Consider the following 21,941-nt stretch of genomic DNA (forward strand, 5'->3'; position numbering starts at 1 on the left):
AGTATCATTATACATGTAGCGCTGGCTCCTGAAGAGACGCTGCCTTCTAGGAACAGTGTGTGTTTTGTTGTTTTGTGTGTTTCTTTTACAAGAGTACATCTATCAAGCCGCCGGAGAGTGGGTGGTATAGATAGTTAGGAATTGGGTTGTATGACTTGTAACCTGCTTGTGTTTACTGTTAGAATTTTATATTGCTCAAAGTTCTTTGTTGTTTTTTCCTTCCCTTTCCCCATTCCAACCCTAAAGTTCAGGTACTCAATTTTTCTAGGATTAGAAGTTTTTTTTTCCTTTCTTTCCCAGACAATGAGGACATCGTCTAAATGGGAAGGGGGAGTATGTAGCGCCGGCTCCTGAAGAGCATGTGTTTTTCCTATTTAAAATTCCTAAAAACCTGCAGTTTGGTTTTGGGCTTAATTATACCAAATTATGGTTTCAGTACCAGTCCAGCTGGATTGCACTGTGTTCTGCTTGGCCACGGGTGGAGCTGTCATCACTGGCAAGTGTGAGAACGCAGTTTAGCTTGGCGCATTGAGTGCCACTCTTTCTCGGAACCAGCCCAGTGGGAGTGTCATCTTGCTGTGCATTCTGGGAGAAGGTATTTAAGGTACTGACATCACGTGCTTCTGGGTTCCGGTCCAGAAGATCTTTCTGTCCGTTTGGTCCTGGTCCTCCTGACCAGCCCCCATGGCTCTTATGGCCTGGGGTGCGGATCCATCCAATTTCGAATCTTGGGGCTGGATAGCCCGAGGCAAAGTAACTGTAAGGAGGATTCAAAGGTGGTCCATTGCCGTCTCATCTGTGGAGAGGCCCAGCAACTGAGGAAGCAACCAGGGGAGGACTCTTCGGGAGAAGGCCACGCATAAGGCTGGCTTCTCAGAAAGAGCCTGGAGGCTTAGTTGAAAGACACCAAGTGAATCTACACTCGTACGGTATCGCCGGAGCGGCTGCAAGATACTGGTACCGTATGAGGGCTCTCTAAATTTGTCTACATCCTTCAGTTACTACAAGTGTTCTACAACAAGTCTGTGGCAGAGGCTTTGCTTTATTTGAACACTCTATCGGCTGCTAGGCCTACTGAGAGGAGGTCTATCTGGTAGCTGTGAGAATCCTTCGGGGGTCAGTGCTACATAAATTTATATAGCTCTGACATATAACGCAGTGCTGTACAGAGAACACTGAGCCAATCAATCTTTGTACCAGAGGCGCTTACCCTCTTAATATCAGGTTTTTGTTAAGTGAAGCACTGTTGAAGAAAGTGACACATGCTAAGTGTACATAAATTGGTGCCCCAAAGGCAAGCCGCTAAAATACCACCGCCTGTTTGTCCTAACCCATCCTCTTCTTCTCTCCAGCATACACCCCGTTGTAAAAATCAAAATCCGCTTCGTGTTTTTTTACCATCGTATCCATCATGACTGTACACAACATACATCATTTAGAACCGTTTTAACCCTCCGGCTGCTGCTCTGGAGTTTTACAACTACAAGGCGTCATTTCTCCCTGGCTGGAAGGTGTCATAAACCCCAGCGGCCGTAAATCACCAGAGGAAGGCGACATTAACACCCAGAAAACAATGAAGAGATATTCCCCCTCATTTTATTGTCATGACAGGTTTGCAGCTCACAACATCTGTTCCTGGAGGTGGCCCCCCCTGACGTTATTGGGGGAGGGGGGATCCAGATCTCAAATTTTCTGTGTCGGAAGTTCGAAAATCCGACCGTGTCTAATCGGCATAAGTGTGTTTGTCCGAGCACTAATACACTGCCCAACAAAAATTCTCTTGCCTTTGTGGCTGTGTGTGATGAAGAGATGAGCTTGGGCATGTTATTTGGATATATATATATATATATATATATATATATATATATATATATATATATATATATATATATATATATATATATATATATACACACAGTGCCTTGCAAAAGTATTGACCCCCCCTTGCCATTTTTTGTGTTTTGTTGCCTCACAACCTGGAATTAACATTGATTGTTTGAGGATTTGCATCATTTAATTTACAGAACATACCAACAACTTTGAAGATTTTTATTGAAGCAAACAACAAATAGGAGAAAAAGTCAAAGTGCATAACTATTCACCCCCCTAAAGTCAATACTTTGTAGAGCCACCTTTTGCGGCTATCACAGCTCCAAGTAACTTTGGATAAGTCTCTATGAGTCTTGCCACATCTTATCACTGGGATTTTTGCCCATTCCTCCTTGCAAGACTGCTCCAGCTCCTTCAAGTTGGATGGTTTGCTCTTGGGAACAGCAATCTTTAAGTCTGACCACAGATTTTCTATTGGATTGAGGTCTGGGCTTTGACTAGGCGATTCCAACACATTTACAGGTTTCCTCCGAAAACCACTCAAGTGTTGCTTTAGCAGTGTGTTTGGGGTCATTGTCCTGCTGGAAGGTGAACCTCCGTCCTAGCCTCAAATCCCACACAGAGTGGTACAGGTTTTTCTCAAGAATATCCCCGTATTTAGCACCATCCATCTTTCCCTCAACTCTGACAAGTTTCACAGTCCTGACTGCTGAAAAACATCCCCACAGCATGATGCTGCCACCACCATGTTTCACGGTGGGGATGGTGTTCTTTGGGTGATGTGATGTGTTGGGTTTGCACCAGACATAGAGTTTTCTTTGATGGCCAAAAAGTTCGATTTTAGTTTCATCAGACCAGATCACCTTCCTCCATACATCAGACCAGATCACCTTCCTCCATACATCAGACCAGATCACCTTCCTCCATACATCACACCAGATCACCTTCCTCCATACATCACACCAGATCACCTTCCTCCATACATCACACCAGATCACCTTCCTCCATACATTTTGGGAGTCTCCCACGTGCCTTTTCACAAACTCAAAATGTGCCATTTTGTTTTTTGCCGAAAGTAATGTCTTCCTTCTGGCCACTCTGCCATAAAGCCCAACTCTATGGAGTGTACGGCTTAGTGTTGTCCTATGTACAGATAATCCACTCTCTGCTGTGGAACTCTGCAGCTCCTCCAGGGTTTCCTTAGGTCTCTGGGCCACCTCTCTGATTAATGCTCTCCTTGCCCGGTCCGTGAGTTTTGGTGTGCAGCCGTCTCTTGGCAGGTTTGCTGTTGTGCCATGTTATTTTCATTTGGTTATGATAGATTTGATGGTGCTCCTAGGGATCATCAAAGATTTGGATATTTTTTTATAACCTAACCCTGACTTGTACTTCTCAACAACATTGTCCCTTACTTGTTTGGAGAGTTGCTTGGTCTTCATGGCAGTGTTTGGTTAGTGGTGCCTCTTGCTTAGGTGTTGCAGCCTCTGGGGCCTTTCAACAAGGTGTGTATATGTAATGACAGATTGTGTAACACTAAGGCCGCGTACACACGGGAGGACTGTCTGGCCAACTAAGTCCGTCAGACAATCCGACAGACAGTCCATCCTACTTTTGAATGAACGGACTTGACCACACACGATGAACAGACAGTCCGCTGAAAGCTTGCGCGATGACGTGTACAGCACGTACGACGGGACTAGAAATACGACGTCCAATACACTGCAATGCAACCTTCGGCCGTGTAAATCCTTTCTGAGCATGCGCCATACTTAGTCCGTCCAACTTGCCTACTCACGAGCGGACTGTCCGCTGAAACCAAGTTTGGACGGACAATATTACGGAAATTCCGAAAGACTTAGTCCGCCAGACTGTCCGCTGAAAAAGCCAGCTGAAGCCCACACACGAGCGGACAGGTCCGTCAGACAGTCCGCCCGTGTGTACGCTGCCTTAGATTGCACACAGGTGGACATAATTTCCCTAATTATGTGACTTCTGAAGTCCTACCTCCAGTAGCCTGGGTTATAGCATTATCCAATTTGTTGCCAAAAAGAGAGGAACCATCAAAGGGGATACGGCACCATACATGTTTTGATGCTGGGTCGGCCAGCCAAGGACAAAGCCAGGGGGCACGCTTGGCGGTGACTGCAGACAACATAACCCAAGCTACCAGGCGGATGATAATCAAGGCCTCCCCCAGAAAAGCTGATGCCAACCTCAGTTCCTAGATGGGTGAACTCTTGGCCACATCCTCCAAGACATTTCTGAGTGTCTCATCCCCATTGTCTGACCAACTCTCCATAGCTCTTGACATGGCGGCCAGAGCCAAGGCTGGCTTACAGGCCATGCCTACCATGAGATACACCTGCTTCAAACCAGAATCTATCCGTCTGTCCAAGGCGTCCCTGAACGAGGATGGATCACGTGTCTGACCAACCTCATCACGGCAGCATCCACTAGAGGGGCTGATTCCAATTGCTTAACATCCTCTTCTATAAAGGGATAAAGCCTCTGTATTTTAGAGAGAAGGGAGTTCTTCTTCTCCTCCACTTTTCCCCACTCGTCTATGATAACTTCACCTAGTTCAGAGAGAAATGGGAAATTGATCTGTTCCTTCTTCAATTGTTTGAAGTATTTTCTCTGCTTTGCAGGGGCCGTTACTGGCTCTTCCCAATTTAAAGTCTCCTTTATGGCTTTAACCAAAGGAGGAAGCAGGGAGAAGTCAAATCCAGTGCTGGGGTCTTCTCCCTCAGAGTCACTATCCGAGGGGACAGCAGATGGATGGCTAGGTAAAGACTACTCCCAAGCATCCTGAGCCTGAGTATCTCTCCCTGGTGAGCGTGAAGGCTCTGTAGGAGATACATGGGGTTGGCTGGCTTCCATCTCTGTCAGACTCTCTTGAACCATCCTTTTCGAACATAGACTTTAGTTGCTGGTCCGAACCGCATCTTTCGCCTGTTGCTTTTGCATAGCAGGTATCACAGAGGGATTTGCCTACAGGAACATGTGCCCTACACCCCCAGCAGACTCCTCTGGCTGCATGACTGGAGTGAGCCATGGAAGGGTGAGATGGTTCCTGGGTACGGTGTCTAGATCTTGAGGGAGAACCGTGGTGTCTAGATCTGGAAGAGGAATGCCGGCGATGAGACTTTGACGAATCACTTCCTCTGCGTGAACTGCGTTGATGGATAGACCTAGAAGGGCTGACAAAAACACAAAAGAAAAATACATCTGTGTAAAGGGAGACAACAGAAAACTGATGCTCCACCTACCCTCCCCCTCCACTAGCAGGCATACCCCCCATATACCTGCTGCGAGAGGGCTGGCCACTAGCAGGCGGTGACAGGTCCATAGTCCTGGAAGGCTCCATCAGGGCTGAAAAGTAAGCAGCCTGGTTAGAAGAAAATAGAGCAGCAAAAACAGGCCATAACACCTGTCCCATAGAAGTCCCTTACCTTAAACCACAGAATAAGGGCCAAGGGAAGTACTGCTATAAGTCTGCAAGCATTCCCAAGCTTGCAGACTATTTTCCTCATTTAAAAACAGCGCCCCCATGATGCCAGCACCGCGTCAATCACGTCACTAGTGTGCATGTGCGATTACCACCACGCGCGTGTGTGAACCAAGCTTCGTTCTCGTGAAGGACTCGTGCATGCGCAGAACGGCCGCAAGGACGAACCAGGAAGTGAACGGCGGCTGGAACGCAGAGGAACCAGCTGCCATGCCAGCCAGACACGCGGCACCCGGCAGCGTGTGGGGGTACACAGGGAAACAAGAAGATCAAAAACAACACAGACAGAGAAACTATCGCAAAGACTGCTGCCATAAGAGAAAAACAAGGAACGAACTCACCCCTCCCACCACGATCGTTACCAGGCCGAAGGCAAGCCAAAATAGCTAAAAGCTAGGCTGAACGACCAGTGTGTGGCTTTGCCCACCAGTGGCTTGGACTACACCATCTTCAGCGCCTCTTCCATATGCCCATTCCATACCCTGCTAGTAGTTAGGGCTTAAGACACTGCTAATTAAACAATTATCTTAGTGAAATAGCATGAAGTGTAAACTCCTAAAATATAGTACTCATTTTACAAATAAAATAATGTGTACAACAATGATTATCAATCACAACATTGAACAACAGTGGTAATTATAAAGTCCCAATCAGGGCTGGACTGGGACAAAAATTTGGCCCTGAACTTCATCCAGACTGGCCCACTTAAATTTTGAATGTCCTCATCAGCACCCCCCTTACATCAGAGTGTCCCCATCAGCACTCCCCTTACATCACAGTGTCTCCATCAGCACTCCCCTTACATCAGAGTGTCCCCATCAGCACCCCCTTACATCAGAGTGTCCCCATCAGCACCCCTTCACATCAGAGTGTCCCCATCAGCACCCCTTCACATCAGAGTGTCCCCATCAGCACCCCTTCACATCAGAGTGTCCCCATCAGCACCCCTTCACATTAGAGTGTCCCCATCAGCACCCCCTTACATCAGAGTGTCCCCATAAGAATCCCTTAAATCAGAGTGTCCCCATCAGCACCCCTTCACATCAGAATGTCCACATCAGCACCCCCTTACACCATAATGGCTGCATTTAGCGACTTATAGGGGGACTGCAATATTGTGGTGGACATTCTGACACTAACTGACACTTTGTTTATTGTAACTTTGTAGAAGGAGGAGAAAACATTTCCTCAGTCCCCCCCCCCCCCCAGTGATCAGACTGTACATTGTAACTTTGCTTAAAGTCACAAGGGGAGAGCCTTCAGTAGGGGGCTGATGTGTGTCAAACATTTGTCAGCATTGTGAAGATAGCGCATCCTCCTGGAGAGAAAAGCAGATGAAGGCATTGTCCTTCCTGTGTTCTCTGTGAGAGGTAATAAATACCTGGAAGTGTTCCATTGACACATTATCCAGCATGCTGTGTTTATCATGAATGGTATATCAAATGTTGGACCCACTTTAATCCCTCACCATAAAGAGGGCACGTTGGCCAGCAAACGTCCATCTTGTGCCTTCATGTTGGGCTCAAGTATTGAATTTGGAAGATAAAACCCCATTTTGTGTTTTGTGAAGAGCAGAAGAAATAATGACAATGGACAAGCTGTGGCCCCAGGGGCCAATCTGAATTCTTCACTTACACTTGCAGAGTGACATTCTACAAAATCCAGAGATGACAACCCTGCGGAGAAAGGGTAAGAGGTGGCGGAGCGCACGGCCAGGATTTACAGCACGGGGTGGACGGTGTCACCTGACACTGGGATTAGTAACCTTGGAGGCTCCGGTCCTCTCCGCATTGTTCTGGGTGAGAGGACAAAATGTTGGTCAAGTGTGTCCTGGAGGGCTTGGGTGAAGGTGAAGGAGGAACCTGAGACACTCGTGTCCTTCTCTGGTTCATACATAAGATGTCTTGTATCACCCACAGTACCATCCTACACCCCTACCAACAGTGACCGTCCTACACCCCTACCCACCGTGACCGTCCTACACCCCTACCCACAGTGACCGTCCTACACCCCTACCCACAGTGACCATCCTACACCCCTACCCACAGTGACCATCCTACACCCCTACCCACAGTGACCATCCTACACCCCTACCCACAGTACCATCCTACACCCCTACCCACAGTGACCGTCCTACACCCCTACCCACAGTGACCATCCTACACCCCTACCAACAGTGACCGTCCTACACCCCTACCCACAGTGACCATCCTACACCCCTACCCACAGTGACCATCCTACACCCCTACCCACAGTACCATCCTACACCCCTACCCACAGTGACCGTCCTACACCCCTACCCACAGTGACCATCCTACACCCCTACCAACAGTGACCATCCTACACCCCTACCCACAGTGACCATCCTACACCCCTACCCACAGTACCATCCTACACCCCTACCAACAGTGACCGTCCTACACCCCTACCCACAGTGACCATCCTACACCCCTACCAACAGTGACCATCCTACACCCCTACCCACAGTGACCATCCTACACCCCTACCCACAGTGACCATCCTACACCCCTACCCACAGTGACCGTCCTACACCCCTACCCACAGTGACCGTCCTACACCCCTACCCACAGTGACCGTCCTACACCCCTACCAACAGTCACCATCCTACACCCCTACCCACAGTGACCGTCCTACACCCCTACCAACAGTGACCATCCTACACCCCTACCAACAGTGACCATCCTACACCCCTACCAACAGTGACCGTCCTACACCCCTACCCACCGTGACCGTCCTACACCCCTACCCACAGTGACCATCCTACACCCCTACCAACAGTGACCATCCTACACCCCTACCCACAGTGACCGTCCTACACCCCTACCCACCGTGACCGTCCTACACCCCTACCCACAGTGACCATCCTACACCCCTACCAACAGTGACCGTCCTACACCCCTACCCACCGTGACCGTCCTACACCCCTACCCACAGTGACCGTCCTACACCCCTACCAACAGTGACCGTCCTACACCCCTACCAACAGTGACCGTCCTACACCCCTACCCACAGTGACCGTCCTACACCCCTACCCACCGTGACCGTCCTACACCCCTACCCACAGTGACCATCCTACACCCCTACCAACAGTGACCGTCCTACACCCCTACCCACCGTGACCGTCCTACACCCCTACCCACAGTGACCGTCCTACACCCCTACCAACAGTGACCGTCCTACACCCCTACCAACAGTGACCGTCCTACACCCCTACCAACAGTGACCGTCCTACACCCCTACCCACCGTTACCATCCTACACCCCTACCAACAGTGACCGTCCTACACCCCTACCAACAGTGACCGTCCTACACCCCTACCAACAGTGACCGTCCTACACCCCTACCCACCGTGACCGTCCTACACCCCTACCAACAGTGACCATCCTACACCCCTACCAACAGTGACCGTCCTACACCCCTACCCACCGTGACCGTCCTACACCCCTACCAACAGTGACCGTCCTACACCCCTACCCACAGTGACCGTCCTACACCCCTACCAACAGTGACCGTCCTACACCCCTACCCACCGTGACCGTCCTACACCCCTACCCACCGTGACCGTCCTACACCCCTACCAACAGTGACCATCCTACACCCCTACCAACAGTGACCGTCCTACACCCCTACCCACCGTGACCGTCCTACACCCCTACCAACAGTGACCGTCCTACACCCCTACCCACAGTGACCATCCTACACCCCTACCAACAGTGACTGTCCTACACCCCTACCAACAGTGACCGTCCTACACCCCTACCCACCGTGACCGTCCTACACCCCTACCAACAGTGACCGTCCTACACCCCTACCCACCGTGACCGTCCTACACCCCTACCAAGAGTGACCGTCCTACACCCCTACCCACCGTGACCGTCCTACACCCCTACCCACCGTGACCGTCCTACACCCCTACCCACCGTGACCGTCCTACACCCCTACCCACAGTGACCGTCCTACACCCCTACCAACAGTGACCGTCCTACACCCCTACCAACAGTGACCGTCCTACACCCCTACCAACAGTGACCGTCCTACACCCCTAACAACAGTGACCGTCCTACACCCCTACCCACCGTGACCGTCCTACACCCCTACCCACAGTGACCATCCTATATCCCTACCCATGATGACCATCCTACACTCTTACCACAGTGACCGTCCTACACCCCTACCAACAGTTTCCATCCTAACCTCTACCCACAGTGACTATCCTATATCCCTACCCACAGTGACTATCCTATATCCCTACCCACAGTGACTGTCCTATACCCCTAACCATAGTGACCATCCTAGCCCCTACCCACAGTGACCATCTTATACCCTTACCCACAGTGACCACCATATACCCTTACCCACAGTGACCATCCTAACCCCTACCCACAGTGACCATCTTATACCCTTACCCACAGTGACCATCCTAACCCCTACCCATAATGACCATCATATACCCCTAACCATAGTGACCATACTAACCCCTACCCACAGTGACCATCCTACACACCTAACCATTGTGACCATCCTACTCCCCAACCCACAGTGAACATCCTATACCCCTACCCATAGTGACCATCCTATACCTGTGACCATCCTACACCCCTACCCACAGTGACCATCTTATAACCCTAACCACAGTGACCATCCTAACCTCTACCCACAGTGACCATCCTAACTCCTACCCATAATGACCGTCCTACACCCCTACCCACAGTGGCCATCCTACACCCCTACCCATAGTGACCATCATATACCCCTAACCATAGTGACCATCCTAACCCCTAACCACAGTGACCATCTTATACCCTTACCCTCAGTGACCATTCCTAATTCCTACCCACAGTGACCATCCTACACCCTTACCTACAGTGACCATACTATACCACCCATATATTCACAGAATAAAGTGTAGGGGAACCCAAAATCTATTTTTCATCAAAGTTGTGTGAATCTTGGGGAAAAGCAGTGAGAATCTTAGGTTAAAGTTGTGCTAATCGTGGGTCAAAGTGGTGTGAATCTTGGGTCAAGAAGAGTGAGTCTTGTGTATCAGTTATGTGAATCTTGGGTCAAAGTGGTGTGAATCTTGGGCCAAAAAACTTTGAATCTTTGGTCCACAATGTGTCACCCTTTGGTAAAAAAAGTATGAATTTTGAGTCAAAGAGGTGTGAATCTTCGGTCAAAGTGGTGTATATCTTGGCTCACAGAGGTATGATTTTTGAGCCAAAGTGGTGTGAATCTTTAGACAAGAGAAGTGAGTCTTGGGTGCAAGTTATGTGAATCTTGGCTCAAAGTTGTGTGAAACTTGGGTCAAGAAGGTGTGAATCTTAAGTCAACGTTGTGTGAACCTTGGGTAAAATAGGTGTAAATTTTGAGTCAAAGAGTTGTGATTCTTGGGTCAAAGTGGTGTGAATCTTGGGTCAAAGTTGTGTTGAACTTGAATCAAAAGTTGTGTGTATCTTAGGTCACAGAGGTATGATTCTTGAGTCAAAGTGGTGTGAATCTTTGGTCAAGGAGGTGTGAATCTTGAGTCAAAGCATTGTGAATCTTCAGTCAAAGTTGTAAATATTGGGTCAATGTGGCGTGAATCTAGGGTTGAAGTTGTGTGACCCTTGAAGAGATGTCAATTATCGGTCAAAGTGGTGTGAATCTTAGGTTAAAGAGGTGTGAGTTGTGTGATTCTTGGGCCAAAGTTGGTGAATCTTGGGGAAAAGAGTTGTGATTCTTGAGTCAAAGTTGTGTGAATCTTGGGAAAAAGAGGCATGATTCTTGTGAAAAAGAGATGTGTGAATTTTGAAGCAAAGTAGTGTGAATCTTAGGGTAAAGTTGTGCTAATCGTGAGTCAAAATGGCGTGAATCTTGGGTCAAGAAGAGTGAGTGTTGGGTGTAAGCAGGACCATCTTTAATATTGATTGGACCCGGGCAAAACTTTTCTTGTGGCCCCCCCATGCAGTTTTGCTCTCCGTCTGCTCTGAGACATACAATAAATAGCAGCTAGACTCAAAATCAGTGTACTGAATCAGATCAGGCAGCTATTGCAATTGGTTGCCAGAGGTTACAGTGTATCATTACCGCTCACTGACTGGTTGCTAGAGGTTATAGCACACATTACGGCTCGCTGATTAGTTGCTAGAGGTTACAGCACATGATTTCTGCTTGTTGATTGGTTGCTAGAGATTACTGTGGATATGACCTCAGGGGGGCATTATATACATATCAATGCTGCCGGCCGCCCCTATTTACATATGAATGCCGCCACTATTTACATATGAGTGCCGGTAATGTACATGTAAACACAGGGTCTGCAGTTGAGTCATCTTTACACAACAATAGGGCAGAGCTGGGCAGCATTAGTAGCAGCACTTCACACTGAGATATCGGGACACAGCACAGGACTAAAACTTCAAGGAACAAGGGAATTTAAACCGGGATAGTTGGCAAGTATGAGGCAGCTGCTTTGGGCCCCACAACAATGACAGGGCCCAGGGCAGCTGCCCCTTTTGCCCTGCCTTAAAAACGGGCCTGGGTGCAAGTTATGTAAATCGTGGGTCAAAAAAGGTGTGAATCTTTGGTGCACAATGTGTGAACCTTGGGTAAAAAGGTGTGAATTCTGAGTCAAAGAGGTGTGATTCATAGTTTTGTGAATCTTGGGAAAAAAGAGGTGTGAATCTTGGGTCAAAGTAGTGTGTATCTTGGGTCACAGAGGTATGATTTTTGAGCTTAAGTAGTGTGAATCTTTGGACAAGAGAAATGAGTCTTGGGTAGAAGTTATGTGAATCTTGGGTCAAAGTTGTGTGTATCTTGGGTCAAAGAGGTGTGAATCTTTGGTCAAAGAGGTGTGATTCCTGGGTCAAAGTGGTGTGACTCTTTGGTCACAGAGGTATGAGTCTTGGGTGAAAGTGGTGTGAATTTTGGGTGAAAACATTAATAAATAGGCGCCCTAATTAGGTTCTTAGTTCCCGGTGGAGTATATTTTCATTGCTCTCTGCAGTGTAGTCAGCGAAATAACTCCATTAATTCCGGTTTTACAATTTTGTTTGGCGGGTTATTAAAGTTCCTAATTAAACACCTTGGTGGTGATATTGGGCAACCCTCCCCGGAGCGCGTTAGAAGGTGATGTGAGTATTAAAGGCAATGAGTAATTTTTATTTTCTCAGGTAATTGTGCGAGGCGTGGCGGAGAATTAGCGAGGCGCTCAGTGCGCATTGTCTCTCCTTTATGAGCGGCTTCCATTGAGCGCTGAGTGAGAAGACGGAGCTTATCAGCTTCTTAAATTACAATAAAATATGACGGGAAAGTTGACAGCTCCCACCCAGCAAAAATGGAGCAGAACGAGTTCCCGTGTCCCCTCCGGGGGGGAATATCGGCTTAAATTACTGAGAAGAAGCAGGTATGCAGTAAACAGAGCTCAATAACGACCGTCTGGATGTCCACCAACTTCAGCCTCAGAAAGAACAGACTTTCCCGGAACCCTCCTAGATCCAGAGGAGGCCAATGAACTCCAGCAGAACATAAGCTGGAAGTGTATATGGTGGCCTCAAAACCCAACTGAACCTTCAGTTTAAATCAGCCAAATCCATTCCAAGGGCATCAAAAGATGTACAAAGTAAATTTTCTTTAGAAAGCAGCCATAGCCTGAGTAGAAATTCCTCTCTCTTGCCACATGCTGCTAAAAAGGACTCTTGCCCCCTGTGTGTGGAAGCAGTAGTCTCTCTGCAGAGGTCTGTTTTCTTTAAAAAGCAGCCATTGCCCGAATGGAAAAGCCTGTCCCCTGTAAGCATGCTGCAGAGAAGCTCTTCTCACTAGTATGTTTACCATGAGCAGGCTTTCCCAATCAGGTTGAGGCTACAGAGAAGGGTCCTTGCACCCTTGTGTGTGGAAGCAATGGTCTCTCTGCAGGGGTCTGTTTTCTACAGAAAGCAGTCGCAGCCTAGAGTAGAAAAGCCTGCCCCATGTCAGCATGTTGCAGAGATAGACCCGTGCTCTCTGTATGTGGAAGCAATAGTCTCCCTGCAGAGGTTATCTTTGTTTTCTTTAGAAATCAGCCATAACCATGCTGCAGAGAAGAACCCTTGCTCTCTGTATGTGGAAGCAGTAGTCTCTCTGTAGAGATCTGTTAGATTTGTTTAGAAAGCAGCATATTATAGGCATACCTGTAGGTAAAAGTAAAAAAAAAAAAAAGACTATACAACCACTTTAACAAGTTAATGTATAAAAGGTAAGAAATACACTCACAAGATAAAACACAATTCCAGCATAAATGATGAATGTGCCTGGAAGTGAGGTCATCAGTGCACCCAAGTTTACCGGGAAACACTGGAAGTCACCGGCGCCCCCCGGAACTTTGGCCACCGACACTTTAGCACCTACCACCCGAGAGTAGAGCGGATGAACACCACATTGATCAGTTATGCTGGAATTGTTTTTAACCTTGTGAGTGTATTTTTATTTTTTTACCTTTTATACATAAAATTGTGGTCATAGTGGTATACTATGCTGGGCTACATACTATGGTTTTTTAGGCGGTATATGTGTAGTGCTTATGAGCCAATATCTCCTGGTCGGCTGACCTGGTACCGCTCGATCCTCTGGGAAAGGTATATGTCTATTTCTGTGTTCTGCTGTACCAAACCATATGAAAATCCCACGTGTGGGCCCGACTGTTGGGAACTGTCTATGTATATCTGTTATGAAAACTCAATAAAATTATATTTGAAAAAAAAAAAAAAAAAAATTGTGGTCATACTGCACTTAGATGGCACTGCTCTCTCTGTCCTCCAAGACAGGAGGGTGACATGTGGCGGGAGGGGAGGAGGGGAATCCCACGGACAGATGAAGTTTCGTTGGTTAACAATCCTCCTTAACAATCAATAATTGCTGCCATTCTTTTCTTTAAGTTTCAGCTCTTAGCGGGGAAATCCCACTGACAGCTGAAAGAACCGAGCCAGAAGGTATCGGTTTCAGATATCGGTGCATTTGCACAAGTATCGATACCTGTGCAAATGTACCGGTACTGCTATCCATGCAACCCTAGTCCTCCGTTCTTTGCCTCGACCCTCTCTAGAACCTCAGCCCCTCTGACACACCAGGCTGAGTGTACAAACATACAATATCACAGGAAATCACTGAAAGTAATACTAAAGACTCATACACATGATAGGGCTTTGTACAAACTTTCCCTTGGATTTTTGTACAAAGGGCGTCGGCCCTGAACTTGTATTGCATACACACAGCAGGACTTTTTCAGCCAACTTTCACCAAATCATGTGGTTTTTCTGCTCTTTACCGCCACCTTTGGTCAACTTCTGTATTGCTGTCTGATCTTTTGCATTGGTTCTGAGCATGACTGTTTGTACTTTGTACAAAAGTCCTATGGTTTTCTGTACACACGATCAGACTTTGCTCCATGGGACTTTTGTTGCCAGAAAGTTTGTCCGTTCGCACAGCCAACAAAGGTCTGATGAAAACCAAAAAAGTTTGTCCGATGGAGCGTACACACGGTCGGATGTTGCTCCAAAACAGCTGATTTGCATGTTTGTTGTCAAAAAGTCTGATTGTGTGTATGGGCCTTTAGTATCCAGTAGTAGCCCTATATCAAACCAGGTAGTAAAGGCAAAACGAATATATTGTCACTCAATATGGTTGGTAACGAGGCAAGCATAAAACAGGTTACCAATGGTGATAACACAATATAATACAAAGAGATTACCAGTAAAGCCTCATACACACGATTGGACTTTGTACAAACTTTCCCGTGGATTTTTGTACAAAGGGCGTCGGCCGAGAACTTGTATTGCATACAAACGGCAGGACTTTTTCAGCCAACTTTCACCAAATCACGTGTTTTTTTCTGCTCTTTACCGCCACCTTTGGTCAACTTCTGTATTGTTGTCTGATCTTTTGCATTGGTTCTGAGCATGCGTGTTTGTACTTTGTACAAAAGTCCGATGGTTTTCTGTACACACGATCAGACTTTGCTCCATGGGACTTTTGTTGCCAGAAAGTTTGTCCGTTCGCACAGCCAACAAAAGTCTGATGAAAACCGAAAAAGTTTGTCCGATGGAGCGTACACGCGGTCGGATGTTGCTCCAAAACAGCTAATTTGCATGTTTGTTGTCAAAAAGTCAGATCGTGTGTATGGGCCTTTAGAACTAATCATAAGAGGACATTTGGAATTCAGATCAGCATAAACAATAGCAAGGCCACATCAAGAGTAATCTGTAACCTTCTATGAGGAGGTAAGTTGTCATCTAGATAAAGGAAGGCCCGTAGATGTGGTGTATCTGGATTTTTGCAAAAGCATTTGACAAAATAAGGTCCGTTGGCATGGACCATAGGGTGAGTACATGGATTGAAACCTGGCAATAAGGGCGAGTTCAGAGGGTGGTGATAAATGGGGAGTACTCGGAATGGTCGGGGGTGGGTAGTGGGGTCCCCCAGGGTTCTGTCCCAGGGCCAATCCTATTTAATGTGTTCATAAACGACCTGGAGGATGGGGATGGGGTAAACTGTCCAATCTCTGTATTTGCGGATGATACTAAGCTAAGCAGGGCAATAACTTCTCCGCAGGATGTGGAAACCTTGCAAGATCTGAACAAATTAATGGGGGGAGGGGCAACTACATGGCAAACGAGGTTCAATGTAGAAAAATGTAAAATAATGCATTTGGGTGGCAAAAATCTGAATGCAATCTATAGACTGGGGGGGAGAACCTCTGGGGGGATCTAGGATGGAAAAGGACCTGGGGGTCCTAGTAGATCAGTGGTCATCAACTCCTGTCCTCAGGGCCCACTAACAGGCCAGGTTTTATGTATTACCTTGGGGGAGATGCAGACTAGAATACTCCAATCACTGAGCAGCAAATGATATCACCTGTGATGTATTTCAGTTATTTTGCAAACCTGGCCTGGGACCTGTGGACAGGGTTGATGACCACTGTAGTAGATGATGGGCTCAGCAATGCCAAGCTGCTGCTAACAAAGCAAACTGAATATTGGCATTAAAAAGGGGATCAACTCCAGAGTTAAAGCGGTCATTCTACCGCTCTACAAGACTCTGGTCCGGCCGCACCTGGAGTATACTGTCCAATTCTGGGCACCAGTCCTCAGGAAGGATGTACTGGAAATGGAGTGAGTACAAAGAAGGACAACAAAGCTAATAAAGGGTCTGGAGGATATTAGTTATGAGTAAAGGTTGCGAGCTCTGAACTTATTCTCTCTGGAGAAGAGACGCTTATGATTTCAATGTATAAATCCCGTACTGGTGATCCCACAATAGGGAGAAAACCTTTTCGCGGAAGGAAGTTTAACAAGACACGCGGCCACTCATTAAAATGAGAAGAAAAGAGGTTTAATCTTAAACTACGTAGAGGGTTCTTTACTGTAAGAGCAGCAAGGATGTGGAATTCCCTTCCACAGGTGGTGGTCTCAGCGGGGGGCATCAATAGTTTCAAAAAACTATTAGATAAGCACCTGAACGACCGCAACATACAGGGATATACAATGTAATACTGACATATAATCACACACATAGGTTGGACTTGATGAACTTGTGTCTTTTTTCAACCTCACCTAATATGTAACTATGTAAGAGCAGCAGTGAGCAGAAGTAAAGTTTAATCTGGAACTACAGTATACTACCAGCGCGTATTTATGGCGATGATGCTAGTCCTAGATCGAGTGGGTATGCACTGTCCAGAAAAGGAGGATGGTAGCGGAGGGGGCAGGGGAACAAAGGGGGCTTGCAGAATAATTATTATTAGGGAAGGAGCGTTCCTTTGAGAGGTTCTTCTGACGGCTATTGTTGGGGCCCCGTTTAGAGCATCTTCACACCTAACAGTCCCAGTTAACCTGCATGCAATATAGGTACATTATAGTCTCAGCACAAGTGCAATGTTGATGCAGTTCAGATGCTAAAAAAGTTTTGGTAAATGCAGTATAGGGCTGGTATAGGTGCAATCTAGGTTTGGAATAAGTGAGGTACAGAGAGCGGTATGGATTGGGTCAGTGGCGGCCGGTGGTATATTTTCTTGGGGAGCAGGGGGGGGCAAAGAGTGCACAGCCAGCCTCCCCCCCCCCCGGTCAGGTCATCCGAGCCAAATCCCCCCCCCCCCAATCAGGGTTGGTCACCCGCAACACCCTGGGTGTCCTTACACCGCTGGCGTGGTCTCCATCTGGCAGGTGAATATCCAGACCGAGCTGCGCGCTCTCTCTAATGCCCCTGATGCCAAGAGAAAGAACTTTCTCAAGCAGTTTAAAACAAATCATTTCTCCATTTCTTCTACTGCACAGTGCATATTTGGATTTGTAGTGTAAGGAGTCTCTTCCTCCCATTATTTGGCCCGCTGTCTCAAACTACAACTCCCAGGATTCTCAGAGATTTTCATAGAAGTCTATGGCTTGCTTGGCTTTAGCTCTCCCCCTGCTGGCTGGAAGAGGATGGCGCAGCATAACATACATTTAAACTGGATGCAATCCCAATCACTAAGATCCATACAAACTTTAACATGTTCAATGTCATTTCAAAAGTCATTCCTATACTTTCAAAAACATTAAAATAATCCCTGATGATCCCGCCATGGAGGTCCTTTGTTCAACCACTTCCTGTTATAGGGTGACAACGTCCATTCTCTGTCTCCCAGTTGTGCTCCTGACAACCTGTCACATTAGCCCCCTGGTGGAGACTACAAGCGGCTTAGCCGATACAGATTGCGCCGGTATTTTCCACCGCTGCCACCATCAGAAAGGCGTTCCAGAGCAAGGATGTGCAGCTGACGCTGGAACAAGTGTATACAGACAGGAAGTGGGTGAAAAAAGGCTGCAGGAGATCAACAGGTGTGACGAGTAAATCAGAAAAAATTCAAGTGCTACAAGTACAGAAAATTCAGCAAATAATGCCGGAGCAGGAGGAGCACCCTGCCGGAATCCATCCTTCTCTTCAAACTTCTGACTGAGCCCTCGGACTAGGGAGGAGCCTCACTGCTATTGTGTTTTTCATGTACCTGAATTGAATAGATTATACACTAATAGATTGTAAGCTCTTCTACCTTCTGTATCCTCCCTTATATCCTAATAGATTGTAAGCTCTTCTGCCCTCTATATTCTCCTTTATACACTAAAAGATTGTAAGGTCTTCTGCCTTCTGTATCCTTCCTTATATCTTAATAGATTGTAAGCTCTTCTGTCTTCTGTATCCTCTATATATCCAAATAAATGGTAAGCTCTTCTGTCTCCTCCCTTATATCCTAATAGATCGTAAGCTCTTCTGTATCCTCCCTCATATCCTAATAGATTGTAAGCTCTTCTGTATCCTCCATTATATTGTAATAGATTGTAAGCTCTTCTGTATCTTCCCGTATATCCTAATAGATTGTAAGCTCTTCTGTCTTCTCCCTTATATTCTGATAGATTGTAAGCTCTTCTGTATCCTCCCGTATATCCTAATAGATTGTAAGCTCTTCTATAACCTCCTTTATACCATAATAGAGTGTAAGCTCTTCTGTATCTTCCCGTATATCCTAATAGATTGTAAGCTCTTCTGTAGCCTCTCTTATATCATAATAGATTGTAAGCTCTTCTATAACCTCCTTTATACCCTAATAGAGTGTAAGCTCTTCTGTATCTTCCCGTATATCCTAATAGATTGTAAGCTTTTCTGTCTCCTCCCTTATACCCTAATAGATTGTAAGCTCTTCTGTCTCCTCCCTTATATCCTAATAGATTGTAAGCTCTTCTGTAGCCTCTCTTATATCTTAATAGATTGTAAGCTCTTCTGTATCCTCCCGTATATCCTAATAGATTGTAAGCTCTTCTGTCTCCTCCCTTATACCCTAATAGATTGTAAGCTCTTCTGTCTCCTCCCTTATACCCTAATAGATTGTAAGCTCTTCTGTCTCCTCCCTTATACCCTAATAGATTGTAAGCTCTTCTGTCTCCTCCCTTATACCCTAATAGATTGTAAGCTCTTCTGTATCCTCCCTTATAACCAAATAGATTGTAAGCTCTTCTGTCTCCTCCCTTATACCCTAATAGATTGTAAGCTCTTCTGTCTCCTCCCTTATATCCTAATAGATTGTAAGCTCTTTGGTCTCCTCCCTTCTATCCTAATAGATTGTAAGCTCTTCTGTATCCTCCCTCATATCCTAATAGAATGTAAGCTCTTCTGTCTCCCCCCTTATATCCTAATAGATTGTAAGCTCTTCTGTCTCCTCCCTTATACCCTAATAGATTGTAAGCTCTTCTATAACCTCCTTTATACCATAATAGAGTGTAAGCTCTTCTGTATCTTCCCGTATATCCTAATAGATTGTAAGCTCTTCTGTAGCCTCTCTTATATCATAATAGATTGTAAGCTCTTCTATAACCTCCTTTATACCCTAATAGAGTGTAAGCTCTTCTGTATCTTCCCGTATATCCTAATAGATTGTAAGCTTTTCTGTCTCCTCCCTTATACCCTAATAGATTGTAAGCTCTTCTGTCTCCTCCCTTATATCCTAATAGATTGTAAGCTCTTCTGTAGCCTCTCTTATATCTTAATAGATTGTAAGCTCTTCTGTATCCTCCCGTATATCCTAATAGATTGTAAGCTCTTCTGTCTCCTCCCTTATACCCTAATAGATTGTAAGCTCTTCTGTCTCCTCCCTTATATCCTAATAGATTGTAAGCTCTTTGGTCTCCTCCCTTCTATCCTAATAGATTGTAAGCTCTTCTGTATCCTCCCTCATATCCTAATAGAATGTAAGCTCTTCTGTCTCCCCCCTTATATCCTAATAGATTGTAAGCTCTTCTGTCTCCTCCCTTATACCCTAATAGATTGTAAGCTCTTCTATAACCTCCCTTATATCCTAATAGATTGTAAGTTCCTTCTTGTACACTATGGCAGGATGTATTTGCATGCAGACCCCCTTCCCTAGCAGAGCATCCCTGACTGAAAGAATTGAAATCCATGATTTCAGATGGAGACCCTGGATGATGCCGAACAAAGATGGCGTCGTCCTTCTGGAGAGTAAAACAGATGACGGCATTGTCAGGGGACTTCTGTGATAAATACCAGAAATGGTCACATGACACATTATTCTCCAACACAGAAGCAAAAAGATTTTTGGCTTTTTACTTACAAATACGATGACTTCATCTTCTATACATACAGATCAATCTTTCGATTTTTTTTTATTGCAGTGAAACCTGTCAGAGAAGTCTGCAGGAATATCATGTAGAACACCCCGAGACTGGCGGGGCCCTCAGGAGCCCACACTCCGCTCTGCATACAAATCCCCAATATACTCCACCCAGAGCTGAGCCCAGCAATCACACTAATCACGGCTTCTCCTGCTGTAATTATCAGACTTCTTACACAACACACCGTCAGACCCGTTCCTCCGAACGCAGTCAGCAATTCTCCGACCAATCACAGGGCTGCCCCAAATCTCACACATTGCATAGAACTTAATTAACTCCAATTAATAAATCAGCGTCCTCTGCCAGCCGGCCCAGGAAAATAATTGTCTTATGACTCAATTCAACAATTTCCCGAAATACTCTGCTGGAGGACTCCGCTCCTTCCTCTATAACTCTCCTCTCCTGAAATACTCTGCTCTGCTGGAGGACTCCACTCCCTCCTCTATAACTCTCCTCTCCTGAAATACTCTGCTCTGCTGGAGGACTCTGCTCCTTCCTCTATAACTCTCCTCTCCTGAAATACTCTGCTGGAGGACTCCGCTCCTTCCTCTATAACTCTCCTCTCCTGAAATACTCTGCTGGAGGACTCTGCTCCTAACTCTATAACTCTCCTCTCCTGAAACACTCTGCTCTGCTGGAGGACTCCGCTCCTTCCTCTATAACTCTCCGCTCCTGAAATACTCTGCTCTGCTGGAGGACTCCGCTCCTTAACTCTCCTCTCCTGAAATACTCTGCTCTGCTGGAGGACTGCGCTCCTTCCTCTATAACTCTCCTCTCCTGAAATACTCTGCTCTGCTGGAGGACTCCGCTCCTTAACTCTCCTCTCCTGAAATACTCTGCTCTGCTGGAGGACTGCGCTCCTTCCTCTATAACTCTCCTCTCCTGAAATATTCTGCACTGCTGGAGGACTCTGCTCCTTCCCCTATAACTCTCCTCTCCTGAAATACTCTGCACTGCTGGATGACTCCGCTCCTTCCTCTATAACTCTCCGCTCCTGAAATACTCTGCTCTGCTGGAGGACTCCGCTCCTTAACTCTCCTCTCCTGAAATACTCTGCTCTGCTGGAGGACTGCGCTCCTTCCTCTATAACTCTCCTCTCCTGAAATACTCTGTTCTGCTGGAGGACTCAGCTCCTTCCTCTATAACTCTCCTCTCCTGAAATACTCTACACAGCTGGAGGACTCTGTTCCTTCCAATCTCTGATGTACATCGCCCCTGTTGTAGACAGACACATATATCACCTGGTGACATATTTGCCCCCAGTGGGTTGTGCACTTTCTGCCCTGAGGGGAGGTGGGGGGGGGGGTAATCAGACATTCTTCAGATCTTCATTCTTCTCTCACATTCCTTTTAGAGTAAAAACTTAATTTGAATTTCAAATCTCTCCGACTTGTTTGTTGTGAAATTCTCAG

Source organism: Lithobates pipiens, unplaced genomic scaffold (assembly GCF_037356315.1).
Source record: "Lithobates pipiens isolate NorthernLeopardFrog02 unplaced genomic scaffold, aLitPip1_a1.2 Scaffold_1, whole genome shotgun sequence".
Classification (NCBI taxonomy): domain Eukaryota; kingdom Metazoa; phylum Chordata; class Amphibia; order Anura; family Ranidae; genus Lithobates; species Lithobates pipiens.